The sequence below is a fragment of the Dendrobates tinctorius genome, unplaced genomic scaffold, assembly GCF_039654945.1.
Source record: "Dendrobates tinctorius isolate UK_male_01 unplaced genomic scaffold, ASM3965494v1 ptg000086l, whole genome shotgun sequence".
In the NCBI taxonomy this organism is placed as follows: Eukaryota; Metazoa; Chordata; class Amphibia; order Anura; family Dendrobatidae; genus Dendrobates; species Dendrobates tinctorius.
The window spans coordinates 57,819,125-57,841,081 of NW_027361754.1; the positions used below are offsets into that span (position 1 = coordinate 57,819,125).

General features: G+C 42.9%; 1 protein-coding gene across 4 annotated transcripts in view; it reads right to left on the reverse strand.

Moving 5' to 3' along the window:
* The window catches only part of MXRA8 (matrix remodeling associated 8), a 160,680-nt gene that overhangs the window by 84,878 nt on the left and 53,845 nt on the right, over window positions 1–21,957 (reverse strand). The window lies entirely within an intron of this gene.

Below are 21,957 nucleotides of genomic sequence, written 5' to 3' on the forward strand. Positions count from 1 at the left end.
ACTACTTAATATAGTGCCTCTATAACAGTACCAGATACAACACTCCTGTAACACTACTTGCTGCAGTGCCTCTATAACAGTACCAGATACAACACTCCTGTAACACTACTTGCTATAGTGCCTCTATAACAGTTCCAGATACAACACTACTGTAACACTACTTGCTGCAGTGCCTCTATAACAGTACCAGATACGACACTCCTGTAACACTACTTGCTACAGTGTCTCTAACAGTACCAGATACAACACTCCTGTAACACTACTTGCTACAGTGCCTCTATAACAGTACCAGATACAACACTCCTGTAACACTACTTGCTGCAGTGTCTCTATAACAGTACCAGATACAACACTCCTGTAACACTACTTGCTGCAGTGCCTCTATAACAGTACCAGGCACAGTGCTCTCATAACAGAGCATACTGCAGTGTCTCTATAACAGTACCAGATACAACACTCCTGTAACACTACTTGCTGCAGTGCCTCTATAACAGTACCAGATACGACACTCCTGTAACACTACTTGCTACAGTGTCTCTAACAGTACCAGATACAACACTCCTGTAACACTACTTGCTATAGTGCCTCTATAACAGTACCAGATACAACACTCCTGTAACACTACTTGCTGCAGTGCCTCTATAACAGTACCAGATACAACACTCCTGTAACACTACTTGCTGCAGTGCCTCTATAACAGTACCAGATACGACACTCCTGTAACACTACCTGCTGCAGTGCCTCTATAACAGTACCAGATACAACACTCCTGTAACACTACTTGCTGCAGTGTCTCTATAACAGTACCAGATATGACACTCCTGTAACACTACTTGCTGCAGTGCCTCTATAACAGTACCAGATACAACACTCCTGTAACACTACTTACTACAGTGTCTCTATAACAGTACCAGATACAACACTCCTGTAACACTACTTGCTGCAGTGCCTCTATAACAGTACCAGATACAACACTCCTGTAACACTACTTGCTATAGTGCCTCTATAACAGTTCCAGATACAACACTACTGTAACACTACTTGCTGCAGTGCCTCTATAACAGTACCAGATACAACACTCCTGTAACACTACTTGCTATAGTGCCTCTATAACAGTTCCAGATACAACACTACTGTAACACTACTTGCTGCAGTGCCTCTATAACAGTACCAGATACGACACTCCTGTAACACTACTTGCTACAGTGTCTCTAACAGTACCAGATACAACACTCCTGTAACACTACTTGCTATAGTGCCTCTATAACAGTACCAGATACAACACTCCTGTAACACTACTTGCTGCAGTGTCTCTATAACAGTACCAGATACGACACTCCTGTAACACTACTTGCTGCAGTGCCTCTATAACAGTACCAGATACAACACTCCTGTAACACTACTTACTACAGTGTCTCTATAACAGTACCAGATACAACACTCCTGTAACACTACTTACTACAGTGTCTCTATAACAGTACCAGATACGACACTCCTGTAACACTACTTGCTACAGTGCCTCTATAACAGTACCAGATACAACACTCCTGTAACACTACTTGCTGCAGTGCCTCTATAACAGTACCAGATACAACACTCCTGTAACACTACTTGCTGCAGTGCCTCTATAACAGTACCAGGCACAGTGCTCTCATAACAGAGCATACTGCAGTGTCTCTATAACAGTACCAGATACAACACTCCTGTAACACTACTTGCTGCAGTGCCTCTATAACAGTACCAGATACGACACTCCTGTAACACTACTTGCTACAGTGTCTCTAACAGTACCAGATACAACACTCCTGTAACACTACTTGCTATAGTGCCTCTATAACAGTACCAGATACAACACTCCTGTAACACTACTTGCTGCAGTGCCTCTATAACAGTACCAGATACAACACTCCTGTAACACTACTTGCTGCAGTGCCTCTACAACAGTACCAGATACGACACTCCTGTAACACTACCTGCTGCAGTGCCTCTATAACAGTACCAGATACAACACTCCTGTAACACTACTTGCTGCAGTGTCTCTATAACAGTACCAGATACGACACTCCTGTAACACTACTTGCTGCATTGCCTCTATAACAGTACCAGATACAACACTCCTGTAACACTACTTACTACAGTGTCTCTATAACAGTACCAGATACAACACTCCTGTAACACTACTTGCTGCAGTGCCTCTATAACAGTACCAGATACAACACTCCTGTAAAACTACTTGCTATAGTGCCTCTATAACAGTTCCAGATACAACACTACTGTAACACTACTTGCTGCAGTGCCTCTATAACAGTACCAGATACAACACTCCTGTAACACTACTTGCTATAGTGCCTCTATAACAGTTCCAGATACAACACTACTGTAACACTACTTGCTGCAGTGCCTCTATAACAGTACCAGATACGACACTCCTGTAACACTACTTGCTACAGTGTCTCTAACAGTACCAGATACAACACTCCTGTAACACTACTTCCTATAGTGCCTCTATAACAGTACCAGATACAACACTCCTGTAACACTACTTGCTATAGTGCCTCTATAACAGTACCAGATACGACACTCCTGTAACACTACTTGCTGCAGTGCCTCTATAACATTACCAGATACACCACTCTTGTAACACTACTTGCTGCAGTGTATCTATAACAGTACCAGATACAACACTCCTGTAACACTACTTGCTGCAGTGTCTCTATAACAGTACCAGATACAACACTCCTGTAACACTACTTGCTGCAGTGTCTCTAACAGTACCAGATACAACACTCCTGTAACACTACTTGCTGCAGTGCCTCTATAACAGTACCAGATACGACATTTCATAACACTATTTACTACAGTGTCTCTATAACAGTACCAGATACAACACTCCAGTAACACTACTTGCTGCAGTGTCTCTATAACAGTACCAGATACGACACTCCTGTAACACTACTTGCTACAGAGTCTCTAACAGTACCAGATACAACACTCATGTAACACTACTTGCTACAGTGTCTCTATAACAGTACCAGATACACCACTCCTGTAACACTACTTGCTGCAGTGTCTCTATAACAGTACCAGATACAACACTCCTGTAACACTACTTGCTGCAGTGTCTCTATAACAGTACCAGATACAACACTCATGTAACACTACTTGCTGCAGTGTCTCTATAACAGTACCAGATACAACACTCCTGTAACACTACTTGCTGCAGTGCCTCTATAACAGTACCAGATACAACACTCCTGTAACACTACTTGCTGCAGTGTCTCTATAACAGTACCAGATACGACACTCCTGTAACACTACTTGCTGCAGTGTCTCTATAACAGTACCAGATACGACACTCCTGTAACACTACTTGCTACAGTGTCTCTATAACAGTACCAGATACAACACTCCTGTAACACTACTTGCTACAGTGTCTCTATAACAGTACCAGATACAACACTCCTGTAACACTACTTGCTACAGTGTCTCTATAACAGTACCAGATACAACACTCCTGTAACACTACTTGCTGCAGTGTCTCTATAACAGTACCAGATACAACACTCCTGTAACACTACTTGCTGCAGTGCCTCTATAACAGTACCAGATACAACACTCCTGTAACACTACTTACTACAGTGTCTCTATAACAGTACCAGATACAACACTCATGTAACACTACTTGCTGCAGTGCCTCTGTAACAGTACCAGATACAACACTACTGTACCACCACTTACTACAGTGTCTCTATAACAGTACCAGATACAGCACTCCTCCCAGGAGGCCCTGGAGGATGAGACCCACTTCCTGCTACTCTGCCCCAAATACTCAGCAGTGAGGGACACTCACTTCAGGAGACTCTCACATCTCTTCCTGGATTTCATCACCATGAAGGAGGAAGAGAAAACATATATTCTGCTGGGGGAAGAAGAGAGAGCAGTGGAGATAGCAGCGCAATATGTGAGTGAATGTCATAGACTATGAGAAAAAGAACTATGATATGCCATGGACTTCTATGGCCCTCACCCTGGATCTGCCCCATGCCCCCCATCCACATTCACTATGCCATGGACTTCTATAGCCCCACGCTGCATCTGCCCCATCCCCCCCATCCACCTTCCCTATGCCATGGACTTCTACAGCCCCATTCTAGATCTGCCCCCATCCACCTTTCCTACAGCCCCTACCCAACATCCCTACAGTCCCAATCCCTATTCCCTTTTGTACACTTGCTTTGGCAAAACTAATGTGTATTTAGTCCTGCCAATAAAGCTTCTTTGAATTTGAATTTACAACACTCCTGTAAAACTACTTGCTACAGTGTCTCTAACAGTACCAGATACACCACTCCTATAACACTACTTACTACAGTGTCTATATAACAGTACCAGATACAACACTCCTGTAACACTACTTGCTGCAGTGCCTCTATAACAGTACCAGATACGACATTTCATAACACTATTTACTACAGTGTCTCTATAACAGTACCAGATACACCACTCCTGTAACACTACTTACTACAGTGTCTCTATAACAGTACCAGATACGACACTCCTGTAACACTACTTGCTACAGTGTCTCTATAACAGTACCAGATACGACATTTCATAACACTATTTACTACAGTGTCTCTATAACAGTACCAGATACACCACTCCTGTAACACTACTTACTACAGTGTCTCTATAACAGTACCAGATACGACACTCCTGTAACACTACTTGCTGCAGTGTCTCTATAACAGTACCAGATACAACACTCCTGTAACACTACTTGCTACAGTGTCTCTATAACAGTACCAGATACAACACTCCTGTAACACTGCTTGCTACAGTGCCTCTATAACAGTACCAGATACAACACTCCTGTAACACTACTTTCTGCAGTGTCTCTATAACAGTACCAGATACGACACTCCTGTAAAACTACTTGCTATAGTGCCTCTATAACAGTACCAGATACAACACTCCTGTAACACTACTTGCTGCAGTGTCTCTATAACATTATCAGATACAACACTCCTGTAACACTACTTGCTGCAGTGCCTCTATAACAGTACCAGATACAACACTCCTGTAACACTACTTTCTGCAGTGTCTCTATAACAGTACCAGATACGACACTCCTGTAAAACTACTTGCTATAGTGCCTCTATAACAGTACCAGATACAACACTCCTGTAACACTACTTGCTGCAGTGTCTCTATAACATTACCAGATACAACACTCCTGTAACACTACTTGCTGCAGTGCCTCTATAACAGTACCAGATACAACACTCCTGTAACACTACTTACTACAGTGTTTCTATAACATTACCAGATACAACACTCCTGTAACACTACTTGCTGCAGTGCCTCTATAACAGTACCAGATACAACACTCCTGTAACACTACTTGCTGCAGTGCCTCTATAACAGTACCAGATACAACACTCCTGTAACACTACTTGCTGCAGTGCCTCTATAACAGTACCAGATACAACACTCCTGTAACACTACTTGCTGCAGTGCCTCTATAACAGTACCAGATACAACACTCCTGTAATACTACTTGCTGCAGTGTCTCTTTAACAGTACCAGATACGACACTCCTGTAACACTACTTGCTGCAGTGCCTCTATAACAGTACCAGATACAACACTCCTGTAACACTACTTACTACAGTGCCTCTATAACAGTACCAGATACAACACTCCTGTAACACTACTTTCTGCAGTGTCTCTAACAGTACCAGATACAACACTCCTGTAACACTACTTGCTGCAGTGCCTCTAACAGTACCAGATACAACACTCCTGTAACACTACTTACTACAGTGTCTCTATAACAGTACCAGATACAACACTCCTGTAACACTACTTGCTGCAGTGTCTCTATAACAGTACCAGATACGACACTCCTGTAACACTACTTGCTACAGTGCCTCTATAACAGTACCAGATACAACACTCCTGTAACACTACTTGCTGCAGTGTCTCTATAACAGTACCAGATACAACACTCCTGTAACACTACTTGCTACTGTGCCTCTATAACAGTACCAGATACAACACTCCTGTAACACTACTTGCTGCAGTGTCTCTATAACAGTACCAGATACAACACTCCTGTAACACTACTTGCTACAGTGCCTCTATAACAGTACCAGATACAACACTCCTGTAACACTACTTGCTGCAGTGTCTCTATAACAGTACCAGATACAACACTCCTGTAACACTACTTACTACAGTGTCTCTATAACAGTACCAGATACAACACTCCTGTAACACTACTTGCTGCAGTGTCTCTATAACAGTACCAGATACGACACTCCTGTAACACTACTTGCTATAGTGCCTCTATAACAGTACCAGATACAACACTCCTGTAACACTACTTGCTGCAGTGCCTCTATAACAGTACCAGATACAACACTCCTGTAACACTACTTACTACAGTGTCTCTATAACAGTACCAGATACAACACTCCTGTAACACTACTTGCTACAATGTCTCTAAAAGTACCAGATACAACACTCCTGTAACACTACTTGCTGCAGTGCCTCTATAACAGTACCAGATACGACACTCCTGTAACACTACTTGCTGCAGTGCCTCTATAACAGTACCAGATACATACTCCTGTAACTCTACTTGCTGCAGTGCCTCTATAACAGTACCAGATACAACACTCCTGTAACACTACTTGCTGCAGTGCCTCTATAACAGTACCAGATACAACACTCCTGTAACACTACTTGCTGCAGTGCCTCTATAACAGTACCAGATACAACACTCCTGTAACACTACTTACTACAGTGTCTCTATAACAGTACCAGATACGACACTCCTGTAACACTACTTGCTGCAGTGCCTCTATAACAGTACCAGATACGACACTCCTGTAACACTACTTGCTGCAGTGCCTCTATAACATTACCAGATACACCACTCTTGTAACACTACTTGCTGCAGTGTATCTATAACAGTACCAGATACAACACTCCTGTAACACTACTTGCTGCAGTGTCTCTATAACAGTACCAGATACAACACTCCTGTAACACTACTTGCTGCAGTGTCTCTAACAGTACCAGATACAACACTCCTGTAACACTACTTGCTGCAGTGTCTCTAACAGTACCAGATACAACACTCCAGTAACACTACTTGCTGCAGTGTCTCTATAACAGTACCAGATACGACACTCCTGTAACACTACTTGCTACAGTGTCTCTAACAGTACCAGATACAACACTCCTGTAACACTACTTGCTACAGTGTCTCTATAACAGTACCAGATACAACACTCCTGTAACACTACTTGCTGCAGTGTCTCTATAACAGTACCAGATACAACACTCCTGTAACACTACTTGCTGCAGTGTCTCTATAACAGTACCAGATACAACACTCCTGTAACACTACTTGCTGCAGTGTCTCTATAACAATACCAGATACAACACTCATGTAACACTACTTGCTGCAGTGTCTCTATAACTACCAGATACAACACTCCTGTAACACTACTTGCTGCAGTGTCTCTATAACAGTACCAGATACAACACTCCTGTAACACTACTTGCTGCAGTGTCTCTATAACAGTACCAGATACAACACTCCTGTAACACTACTTGCTGCAGTGCCTCTATAACAGTACCAGATACAACACTCCTGTAACACTACTTACTACAGTGTCTCTATAACAGTACCAGATACAACACTCATGTAACACTACTTGCTGCAGTGCCTCTGTAACAGTACCAGATACAACACTACTGTACCACCACTTACTACAGTGTCTCTATAACAGTACCAGATACAGCACTCCTCCCAGGAGGCCCTGGAGGATGAGACCCACTTCCTGCTACTCTGCCCCAAATACTCAGCAGTGAGGGACACTCACTTCAGGAGACTCTCACATCTCTTCCTGGATTTCATCACCATGAAGGAGGAAGAGAAAACATATATTCTGCTGGGGGAAGAAGAGAGAGCAGTGGAGATAGCAGCGCAATATGTGAGTGAATGTCATAGACTATGAGAAAAAGAACTATGATATGCCATGGACTTCTATGGCCCTCACCCTGGATCTGCCCCATGCCCCCCATCCACTTTCACTATGCCATGGACTTCTATAGCCCCACGCTGCATCTGCCCCATCCCCCCCATCCACCTTCCCTATGCCATGGACTTCTACAGCCCCATTCTAGATCTGCCCCCATCCACCTTTCCTACAGCCCCTACCCAACATCCCTACAGTCCCAATCCCTATTCCCTTTTGTACACTTGCTTTAGCAAAACTAATGTGTATTTAGTCCTGCCAATAAAGCTTCTTTGAATTTGAATTTACAACACTCCTGTAACACTACTTGCTACAGTGTCTCTAACAGTACCAGATACACCACTCCTATAACACTACTTACTACAGTGTCTATATAACAGTACCAGATACAACACTCCTGTAACACTACTTGCTGCAGTGCCTCTATAACAGTACCAGATACGACATTTCATAACACTATTTACTACAGTGTCTCTATAACAGTACCAGATACACCACTCCTGTAACACTACTTACTACAGTGTCTCTATAACAGTACCAGATACGACACTCCTGTAACACTACTTGCTACAGTGTCTCTATAACAGTACCAGATACGACATTTCATAACACTATTTACTACAGTGTCTCTATAACAGTACCAGATACACCACTCCTGTAACACTACTTACTACAGTGTCTCTATAACAGTACCAGATACAACACTCCTGTAACACTACTTACTACAGTGTCTCTATAACAGTACCAGATACGACACTCCTGTAACACTACTTGCTACAGTGTCTCTAACAGTACCAGATACAACACTCCTGTAACACTACTTACTACAGTGTCTCTATAACAGTACCAGATACAGCACTCCTGTAACACTACTTGCTGCAGTGCCTCTGTAACAGTACCAGATACAACACTTCTGTAACACTACTTGCTACAGTGCCACTATAACATTACCAGATACAACACTCCTGTAACACTACTTGCTGCAGTGCCTCTGTAACAGTACCAGATACAACACTTCTGTAACACTACTTCCTGCAGTGCCTCTATAACAGTACCAGATACAACACTCCTGTAACACTACTTGCTGCAGTGTCTCTAACAGTACCAGATACACCACTCCTTTAACACTACTTGCTGCAGTGCCTCTATAACAGTACCAGATACAACACTCCTGTAACACTACTTACTACAGTGTCTCTATAACAGTACCAGATACAACACTCCTGTAACACTACTTGCTGCAGTGTCTCTATAACAGTACCAGATACGACACTCCTGTAACACTACTTGCTACAGTGCCTCTATAACAGTACCAGATACAGAACTCCTGTAACACTACTTGCTGCAGTGTCTCTATAACAGTACCAGATACGACACTCCTGTAACACTACTTGCTACAGTGCCTCTATAACAGTACCAGATACAACACTCCTGTAACACTACTTGCTGCAGTGTCTCTAACAGTACCAGATACAACACTCCTGTAACACTACTTGCTGCAGTGCCTCTATAACAGTACCAGATACAACACTCCTGTAACACTACTTGCTGCAGTGTCTCTAACAGTACCAGATACAACACTCCTGTAACACTACTTGCTGCAGTGCCTCTATAACAGTACCAGATACGACACTCCTGTAACACTACTTGCTGCAGTGCCTGTATAACAGTACCAGATACAACACTCCTGTAACACTACTTGCTGCAGTGCCTCTATAACAGTACCAGATACAACACTCCTGTAACACTACTTACTATAGTGTCTCTATAACAGTACCAGATACAACACTCCTGTAACACTACTTGCTGCAGTGCCTCTATAACAGTACCAGATACAACACTCCTGTAACACTACTTACTATAGTGTCTCTATAACAGTACCAGATACAACACTCATGTAACACTACTTGCTGCAGTGCCTCTGTAACAGTACCAGATACAACACTACTGTACCACCACTTACTACAGTGTCTCTATAACAGTACCAGATACAGCACTCCTCCCAGGAGGCCCTGGAGGATGAGACCCACTTCCTGCTACTCTGCCCCAAATACTCAGCAGTGAGGGACACTCACTTCAGGAGACTCACATCTCTTCCTGGATTTCATCACCATGAAGGAGGAAGAGAAAACATATATTCTGCTGGGGGAAGAAGAGAGAGCAGTGGAGATAGCAGCGCAATATGTGAGTGAATGTCATAGACTATGAGAAAAAGAACTATGATATGCCATGGACTTCTATGGCCCTCACCCTGGATCTGCCCCATGCCCCCCATCCACTTTCACTATGCCATGGACTTCTATAGCCCCACGCTGCATCTGCCCCATCCCCCCCATCCACCTTCCCTATGCCATGGACTTCTACAGCCCCATTCTAGATCTGCCCCCATCCACCTTTCCTACAGCCCCTACCCAACATCCCTACAGTCCCAATCCCTATTCCCTTTTGTACACTTGCTTTGGCAAAACTAATGTGTATTTAGTCCTGCCAATAAAGCTTCTTTGAATTTGAATTTACAACACTCCTGTAACACTACTTGCTACAGTGTCTCTATAACAGTACCAGATACAACACTTCTGTAACACTACTTGCTGCAGTGCCTCTGTAACAGTACCAGATACAACACTTCTGTAACACTACTTGCTGCAGTGTCTCTATAACAGTACCAGATACGACACTCCTGTAACACTACTTGCTACAGTGTCTCTAACAGTACCAGATACAACACTCCTGTAACACTACTTGCTACAGTGTCTCTATAACAGTACCAGATACAACACTCCTGTAACACTATTTGCTGCTGTGTCTCTATAACAGTACCAGATACAACACTCCTGTAACACTACTTGCTGCAGTGTCTCTATAACAGTACCAGATACAACAATCCTGTAACACTATTTGCTGCTGTGTCTCTATAACAGTACCAGATACAACACTCCTGTAACACTACTTGCTGCAGTGTCTCTAACAGTACCAGATACAACACTCCTGTAACACTACTTGCTGCAGTGCCTCTATAACAGTACCAGATACAACACTCCTGTAACACTACTTACTACAGTGTCTCTATAACAGTACCAGATACAACACTCATGTAACACTACTTGCTGCAGTGTCTCTATAACAGTACCAGATACAACACTCCTGTAACACTACTTGCTACAGTGTCTCTAACAGTACCAGATACACCACTCCTTTAACACTACTTGCTGCTGTGTCTCTATAACAGTACCAGATACGACACTCCTGTAACACTACTTGCTACAGTGTCTCTAACAGTACCAGATACAACACTCCTGTAACACTATTTGCTGCTGTGTCTCTATAACAGTACCAGATACAACACTCCTGTAACACTACTTGCTGCTGTGTCTCTATAACAGTACCAGATACAACACTCCTGTAACACTACTTGCTGCTGTGTCTCTATAACAGTACCAGATACAACACTCCTGTAACACTATTTGCTGCTGTGTCTCTATAACAGTACCAGATACAACACTCCTGTAACACTACTTGCTGCAGTGCCTCTATAACAGTACCAGATACAACACTCCTGTAACACTACTTACTACAGTGTCTCTATAACAGTACCAGATACAACACTCATGTAACACTACTTGCTGCAGTGTCTCTATAACAGTACCAGATACAACACTCCTGTAACACTACTTGCTACAGTGTCTCTAACAGTACCAGATACACCACTCCTTTAACACTACTTGCTGCAGTGTCTCTATAACAGTACCAGATACGACACTCCTGTAACACTACTTGCTACAGTGTCTCTAACAGTACCAGATACAACACTCCTGTAACACTATTTGCTGCAGTGCCTCTATAACAGTACCAGATACAACACTCCTGTAAAACTACTTGCTGCAGTGTCTCTATAACAGTACCAGATACAACACTCCTGTAACACTACTTGCTGCAGTGCCTCTATAACAGTACCAGATACAACACTCCTGTAACACTACTTACTACAGTGTCTCTAACAGTACCAGATACACCACTCCTTTAACACTACTTGCTGCAGTGTCTCTATAACAGTACCAGATACAACACTCCTGTAACACTACTTGCTACAGTGTCTCTAACAGTACCAGATACACCACTCCTTTAACACTACTTGCTGCAGTGTCTCTATAACAGTACCAGATACGACACTCCTGTAACACTACTTGCTACAGTGTCTCTAACAGAACCAGATACAACACTCCTGTAACACTATTTGCTGCTGTGTCTCTATAACAGTACCAGATACAACACTCCTGTAACACTATTTGCTGCTGTGTCTCTATAACAGTACCAGATACAACACTCCTGTAACACTACTTGCTGCAGTGCCTCTATAACAGTACCAGATACAACACTCCTGTAACACTACTTGCTGCAGTGTCTCTATAACAGTACCAGATACAACACTCCTGTAACACTACTTGCTGCAGTGTCTCTATAACAGTACCAGATACGACACTCCTGTAACACTACTTGCTACAGTGTCTCTAACAGTACCAGATACAACACTCCTGTAACACTACTTGCTACAGTGTCTCTATAACAGTACCAGATACAACACTCCTGTAACACTATTTGCTGCTGTGTCTCTATAACAGTACCAGATACAACACTCCTGTAACACTACTTGCTGCAGTGCCTCTATAACAGTACCAGATACAACACTCCTGTAACACTACTTGCTGCAGTGTCTCTATAACAGTACCAGATACAACACTCCTGTAACACTACTTGCTGCAGTGCCTCTATAACAGTACCAGATACAACACTCCTGTAACACTACTTACTACAGTGTCTCTATAACAGTACCAGATACAACACTCCTGTAACACTACTTACTACAGTGCCTCTATAACAGTACCAGATACAACACTCATGTAACACTACTTGCTGCAGTGCCTCTGTAACAGTACCAGATACAACACTACTGTACCACCACTTACTACAGTGTCTCTATAACAGTACCAGATACAGCACTCCTCCCAGGAGGCCCTGGAGGATGAGACCCACTTCCTGCTACTCTGCCCCAAATACTCAGCAGTGAGGGACACTCACTTCAGGAGACTCACATCTCTTCCTGGATTTCATCACCATGAAGGAGGAAGAGAAAACATATATTCTGCTGGGGGAAGAAGAGAGAGCAGTGGAGATAGCAGCGCAATATGTGAGTGAATGTCATAGACTATGAGAAAAAGAACTATGATATGCCATGGACTTCTATGGCCCTCACCCTGGATCTGCCCCATGCCCCCCATCCACTTTCACTATGCCATGGACTTCTATAGCCCCACGCTGCATCTGCCCCATCCCCCCCATCCACCTTCCCTATGCCATGGACTTCTACAGCCCCATTCTAGATCTGCCCCCATCCACCTTTCCTACAGCCCCTACCCAACATCCCTACAGTCCCAATCCCTATTCCCTTTTGTACACTTGCTTTGGCAAAACTAATGTGTATTTAGTCCTGCCAATAAAGCTTCTTTGAATTTGAATTTACAACACTCCTGTAACACTACTTGCTACAGTGTCTCTATAACAGTACCAGATACAACACTTCTGTAACACTACTTGCTGCAGTGCCTCTGTAACAGTACCAGATACAACACTTCTGTAACACTACTTGCTGCAGTGTCTCTATAACAGTACCAGATACGACACTCCTGTAACACTACTTGCTACAGTGTCTCTAACAGTACCAGATACAACACTCCTGTAACACTACTTGCTACAGTGTCTCTATAACAGTACCAGATACAACACTCCTGTAACACTATTTGCTGCTGTGTCTCTATAACAGTACCAGATACAACACTCCTGTAACACTACTTGCTGCAGTGTCTCTAACAGTACCAGATACAACACTCCTGTAACACTACTTGCTGCAGTGCCTCTATAACAGCACCAGATACAACACTCCTGTAACACTACTTACTACAGTGTCTCTATAACAGTACCAGATACAACACTCATGTAACACTACTTGCTGCAGTGTCTCTATAACAGTACCAGATACAACACTCCTGTAACACTACTTGCTACAGTGTCTCTAACAGTACCAGATACACCACTCCTTTAACACTACTTGCTGCTGTGTCTCTATAACAGTACCAGATACGACACTCCTGTAACACTACTTGCTACAGTGTCTCTAACAGTACCAGATACAACACTCCTGTAACACTATTTGCTGCTGTGTCTCTATAACAGTACCAGATACAACACTCCTGTAACACTACTTGCTGCTGTGTCTCTATAACAGTACCAGATACAACACTCCTGTAACACTACTTGCTGCTGTGTCTCTATAACAGTACCAGATACAACACTCCTGTAACACTATTTGCTGCTGTGTCTCTATAACAGTACCAGATACAACACTCCTGTAACACTACTTGCTGCAGTGCCTCTATAACAGTACCAGATACAACACTCCTGTAACACTACTTACTACAGTGTCTCTATAACAGTACCAGATACAACACTCATGTAACACTACTTGCTGCAGTGTCTCTATAACAGTACCAGATACAACACTCCTGTAACACTACTTGCTACAGTGTCTCTAACAGTACCAGATACACCACTCCTTTAACACTACTTGCTGCAGTGTCTCTATAACAGTACCAGATACGACACTCCTGTAACACTATTTGCTGCAGTGCCTCTATAACAGTACCAGATACAACACTCCTGTAAAACTACTTGCTGCAGTGTCTCTATAACAGTACCAGATACAACACTCCTGTAACACTACTTGCTGCAGTGCCTCTATAACAGTACCAGATACAACACTCCTGTAACACTACTTACTACAGTGTCTCTAACAGTACCAGATACACCACTCCTTTAACACTACTTGCTGCAGTGTCTCTATAACAGTACCAGATACAACACTCCTGTAACACTACTTGCTACAGTGTCTCTAACAGTACCAGATACACCACTCCTTTAACACTACTTGCTGCAGTGTCTCTATAACAGTACCAGATACGACACTCCTGTAACACTACTTGCTACAGTGTCTCTAACAGAACCAGATACAACACTCCTGTAACACTATTTGCTGCTGTGTCTCTATAACAGTACCAGATACAACACTCCTGTAACACTATTTGCTGCTGTGTCTCTATAACAGTACCAGATACAACACTCCTGTAACACTACTTGCTGCAGTGCCTCTATAACAGTACCAGATACAACACTCCTGTAACACTACTTGCTGCAGTGTCTCTATAACAGTACCAGATACAACACTCCTGTAACACTACTTGCTGCAGTGTCTCTATAACAGTACCAGATACGACACTCCTGTAACACTACTTGCTACAGTGTCTCTAACAGTACCAGATACAACACTCCTGTAACACTACTTGCTACAGTGTCTCTATAACAGTACCAGATACAACACTCCTGTAACACTATTTGCTGCTGTGTCTCTATAACAGTACCAGATACAACACTCCTGTAACACTACTTGCTGCAGTGCCTCTATAACAGTACCAGATACAACACTCCTGTAACACTACTTGCTGCAGTGTCTCTATAACAGTACCAGATACAACACTCCTGTAACACTACTTGCTGCAGTGCCTCTATAACAGTACCAGATACAACACTCCTGTAACACTACTTACTACAGTGTCTCTATAACAGTACCAGATACAACACTCCTGTAACACTACTTACTACAGTGCCTCTATAACAGTACCAGATACAACACTCATGTAACACTACTTGCTGCAGTGCCTCTGTAACAGTACCAGATACAACACTACTGTACCACCACTTACTACAGTGTCTCTATAACAGTACCAGATACAGCACTCCTCCCAGGAGGCCCTGGAGGATGAGACCCACTTCCTGCTACTCTGCCCCAAATACTCAGCAGTGAGAGACACTCACTTCAGGAGACTCTCACATCTCTTCCTGGATTTCATCACCATGAAGGAGGAAGAGAAAACATATATTCTGCTGGGGGAAGAAGAGAGAGCAGTGGAGATAGCCGAGCAATATGTGAGTGAATGTCATAGACTATGAGAAAAAGAACTATGATATGCCATGGACTTCTATGGCCCTCACCCTGGATCTGCCCTATGCCCCCCATCCACTTTCACTATGCCATGGACTTCTATAGCCCCACGCTGCATCTGCCCCATCCCCCCCATCCACCTTCCCTATGCCATGGACTTCTACAGCCCCATTCTAGATCTGCCCCCATCCACCTATCCTACAGCCCCTACCCAACATCCCTACAGTCCCAATCCCTATTCCCTTTTGTACACTTGCTTTGGCAAAACTAATGTGTATTTAGTCCTGCCAATAAAGCTTCTTTGAATTTGAATTTACAACACTCCTGTAACACTACTTGCTACAGTGTCTCTAACAGTACCAGATACACCACTCCTATAACACTACTTACTACAGTGTCTATATAACAGTACCAGATACACCACTCCTGTAACAATAATTGCTACAGTGCCTCTATAACAGTACCAGATACAACACTCCTGTAACACTACTTACTACAGTGTCTCTATAACAGTACCAGATACGACATTTCATAACACTATTTACTACAGTGTCTCTATAACAGTACCAGATACAACACTCCTGTAACACTACTTACTACAGTGTCTCTATAACAGTACCAGATACAACACTCCTGTAACACTACTTGCTACAGTGTCTCTAACAGTACCAGATACACCACTCCTATAACACTACTTACTACAGTGTCTATATAACAGTACCAGATACACCACTCCTGTAACAATAATTGCTACAGTGCCTCTATAACAGTACCAGATACAACACTCCTGTAACACTACTTACTACAGTGTCTCTATAACAGTACCAGATACGACATTTCATAACACTATTTACTACAGTGTCTCTATAACAGTACCAGATACAACACTCCTGTAACACTACTTGCTACAGTGTCTCTATAACAGTACCAGATACAGCACTCCTGTAACACTACTTGCTGCAGTGTCTCTATAACAGTACCAGATACAACACTCCTGTAACACTACTTGCTGCAGTGTCTCTATAACAGTACCAGATACAGCACTCCTGTAACACTACTTGCTGCAGTGCCTCTATAACAGTACCAGATACAACACTCCTGTAACACTACTTGCTGCAGTGTCTCTATAACAGTACCAGATACAGCACTCCTGTAACACTACTTGCTGCAGTGCCTCTATAACACTACCAGATACAACACTCCTGTAACACTACTTGCTGCAGTGTCTCTATAACAGTACCAGATACAGCACTCCTGTAACACTACTTGCTGCAGTGCCTCTATAACACTACCAGATACAACACTCCTGTAACACTACTTGCTGCAGTGCCTCTATAACAGTACCAGATACACCACTCCTATAACACTACTTACTACAGTGTCTATATAACAGTACCAGATACACCACTCCTGTAACAATAATTGCTACAGTGCCTCTATAACAGTACCAGATACAACACTCCTGTAACACTACTTACTACAGTGTCTCTATAACAGTACCAGATACGACATTTCATAACACTATTTACTACAGTGTCTCTATAACAGTACCAGATACAACACTCCTGTAACACTACTTGCTACAGTGTCTCTATAACAGTACCAGATACAGCACTCCTGTAACACTACTTGCTGCAGTGTCTCTATAACAGTACCAGATACAACACTCCTGTAACACTACTTGCTGCAGTGTCTCTATAACAGTACCAGATACAGCACTCCTGTAACACTACTTGCTGCAGTGCCTCTATAACAGTACCAGATACAACACTCCTGTAACACTACTTGCTGCAGTGTCTCTATAACAGTACCAGATACAGCACTCCTGTAACACTACTTGCTGCAGTGCCTCTATAACACTACCAGATACAACACTCCTGTAACACTATTTGCTGCTGTGTCTCTATAACAGTACCAGATACAACACTCCTGTAACACTACTTGCTGCAGTGCCTCTATAACAGTACCAGATACAACACTCCTGTAACACTACTTACTACAGTGTCTCTATAACAGTACCAGATACAACACTCATGTAACACTACTTGCTGCAGTGTCTCTATAACAGTACCAGATACAACACTCCTGTAACACTACTTGCTACAGTGTCTCTAACAGTACCAGATACACCACTCCTTTAACACTACTTGCTGCAGTGTCTCTATAACAGTACCAGATACGACACTCCTGTAACACTACTTGCTACAGTGTCTCTAACAGTACCAGATACAACACTCCTGTAACACTATTTGCTGCAGTGCCTCTATAACAGTACCAGATACAACACTCCTGTAAAACTACTTGCTGCAGTGTCTCTATAACAGTACCAGATACAACACTCCTGTAACACTACTTGCTGCAGTGCCTCTATAACAGTACCAGATACAACACTCCTGTAACACTACTTACTACAGTGTCTCTAACAGTACCAGATACACCACTCCTTTAACACTACTTGCTGCAGTGTCTCTATAACAGTACCAGATACAACACTCCTGTAACACTACTTGCTACAGTGTCTCTAACAGTACCAGATACACCACTCCTTTAACACTACTTGCTGCAGTGTCTCTATAACAGTACCAGATACGACACTCCTGTAACACTACTTGCTACAGTGTCTCTAACAGAACCAGATACAACACTCCTGTAACACTATTTGCTGCTGTGTCTCTATAACAGTACCAGATACAACACTCCTGTAACACTATTTGCTGCTGTGTCTCTATAACAGTACCAGATACAACACTCCTGTAACACTACTTGCTGCAGTGCCTCTATAACAGTACCAGATACAACACTCCTGTAACACTACTTGCTGCAGTGTCTCTATAACAGTACCAGATACAACACTCCTGTAACACTACTTGCTGCAGTGTCTCTATAACAGTACCAGATACGACACTCCTGTAACACTACTTGCTACAGTGTCTCTAACAGTACCAGATACAACACTCCTGTAACACTACTTGCTACAGTGTCTCTATAACAGTACCAGATACAACACTCCTGTAACACTATTTGCTGCTGTGTCTCTATAACAGTACCAGATACAACACTCCTGTAACACTACTTGCTGCAGTGCCTCTATAACAGTACCAGATACAACACTCCTGTAACACTACTTGCTGCAGTGTCTCTATAACAGTACCAGATACAACACTCCTGTAACACTACTTGCTGCAGTGCCTCTATAACAGTACCAGATACAACACTCCTGTAACACTACTTACTACAGTGTCTCTATAACAGTACCAGATACAACACTCCTGTAACACTACTTACTACAGTGCCTCTATAACAGTACCAGATACAACACTCATGTAACACTACTTGCTGCAGTGCCTCTGTAACAGTACCAGATACAACACTACTGTACCACCACTTACTACAGTGTCTCTATAACAGTACCAGATACAGCACTCCTCCCAGGAGGCCCTGGAGGATGAGACCCACTTCCTGCTACTCTGCCCCAAATACTCAGCAGTGAGGGACACTCACTTCAGGAGACTCACATCTCTTCCTGGATTTCATCACCATGAAGGAGGAAGAGAAAACATATATTCTGCTGGGGGAAGAAGAGAGAGCAGTGGAGATAGCAGCGCAATATGTGAGTGAATGTCATAGACTATGAGAAAAAGAACTATGATATGCCATGGACTTCTATGGCCCTCACCCTGGATCTGCCCCATGCCCCCCATCCACTTTCACTATGCCATGGACTTCTATAGCCCCACGCTGCATCTGCCCCATCCCCCCCATCCACCTTCCCTATGCCATGGACTTCTACAGCCCCATTCTAGATCTGCCCCCATCCACCTTTCCTACAGCCCCTACCCAACATCCCTACAGTCCCAATCCCTATTCCCTTTTGTACACTTGCTTTGGCAAAACTAATGTGTATTTAGTCCTGCCAATAAAGCTTCTTTGAATTTGAATTTACAACACTCCTGTAACACTACTTGCTACAGTGTCTCTATAACAGTACCAGATACAACACTTCTGTAACACTACTTGCTGCAGTGCCTCTGTAACAGTACCAGATACAACACTTCTGTAACACTACTTGCTGCAGTGTCTCTATAACAGTACCAGATACGACACTCCTGTAACACTACTTGCTACAGTGTCTCTAACAGTACCAGATACAACACTCCTGTAACACTACTTGCTACAGTGTCTCTATAACAGTACCAGATACAACACTCCTGTAACACTATTTGCTGCTGTGTCTCTATAACAGTACCAGATACAACACTCCTGTAACACTACTTGCTGCAGTGTCTCTATAACAGTACCAGATACAACAATCCTGTAACACTATTTGCTGCTGTGTCTCTATAACAGTACCAGATACAACACTCCTGTAACACTACTTGCTGCAGTGTCTCTAACAGTACCAGATACAACACTCCTGTAACACTACTTGCTGCAGTGCCTCTATAACAGTACCAGATACAACACTCCTGTAACACTACTTACTACAGTGTCTCTATAACAGTACCAGATACAACACTCATGTAACACTACTTGCTGCAGTGTCTCTATAACAGTACCAGATACAACACTCCTGTAACACTACTTGCTACAGTGTCTCTAACAGTACCAGATACACCACTCCTTTAACACTACTTGCTGCTGTGTCTCTATAACAGTACCAGATACGACACTCCTGTAACACTACTTGCTACAGTGTCTCTAACAGTACCAGATACAACACTCCTGTAACACTATTTGCTGCTGTGTCTCTATAACAGTACCAGATACAACACTCCTGTAACACTACTTGCTGCTGTGTCTCTATAACAGTACCAGATACAACACTCCTGTAACACTACTTGCTGCTGTGTCTCTATAACAGTACCAGATACAACACTCCTGTAACACTATTTGCTGCTGTGTCTCTATAACAGTACCAGATACAACACTCCTGTAACACTACTTGCTGCAGTGCCTCTATAACAGTACCAGATACAACACTCCTGTAACACTACTTACTACAGTGTCTCTATAACAGTACCAGATACAACACTCATGTAACACTACTTGCTGCAGTGTCTCTATAACAGTACCAGATACAACACTCCTGTAACACTACTTGCTACAGTGTCTCTAACAGTACCAGATACACCACTCCTTTAACACTACTTGCTGCAGTGTCTCTATAACAGTACCAGATACGACACTCCTGTAACACTACTTGCTACAGTGTCTCTAACAGTACCAGATACAACACTCCTGTAACACTATTTGCTGCAGTGCCTCTATAACAGTACCAGATACAACACTCCTGTAAAACTACTTGCTGCAGTGTCTCTATAACAGTACCAGATACAACACTCCTGTAACACTACTTGCTGCAGTGCCTCTATAACAGTACCAGATACAACACTCCTGTAACACTACTTACTACAGTGTCTCTAACAGTACCAGATACACCACTCCTTTAACACTACTTGCTGCAGTGTCTCTATAACAGTACCAGATACAACACTCCTGTAACACTACTTGCTACAGTGTCTCTAACAGTACCAGATACACCACTCCTTTAACACTACTTGCTGCAGTGTCTCTATAACAGTACCAGATACGACACTCCTGTAACACTACTTGCTACAGTGTCTCTAACAGAACCAGATACAACACTCCTGTAACACTATTTGCTGCTGTGTCTCTATAACAGTACCAGATACAACACTCCTGTAACACTATTTGCTGCTGTGTCTCTATAACAGTACCAGATACAACACTCCTGTAACACTACTTGCTGCAGTGCCTCTATAACAGTACCAGATACAACACTCCTGTAACACTACTTGCTGCAGTGTCTCTATAACAGTACCAGATACAACACTCC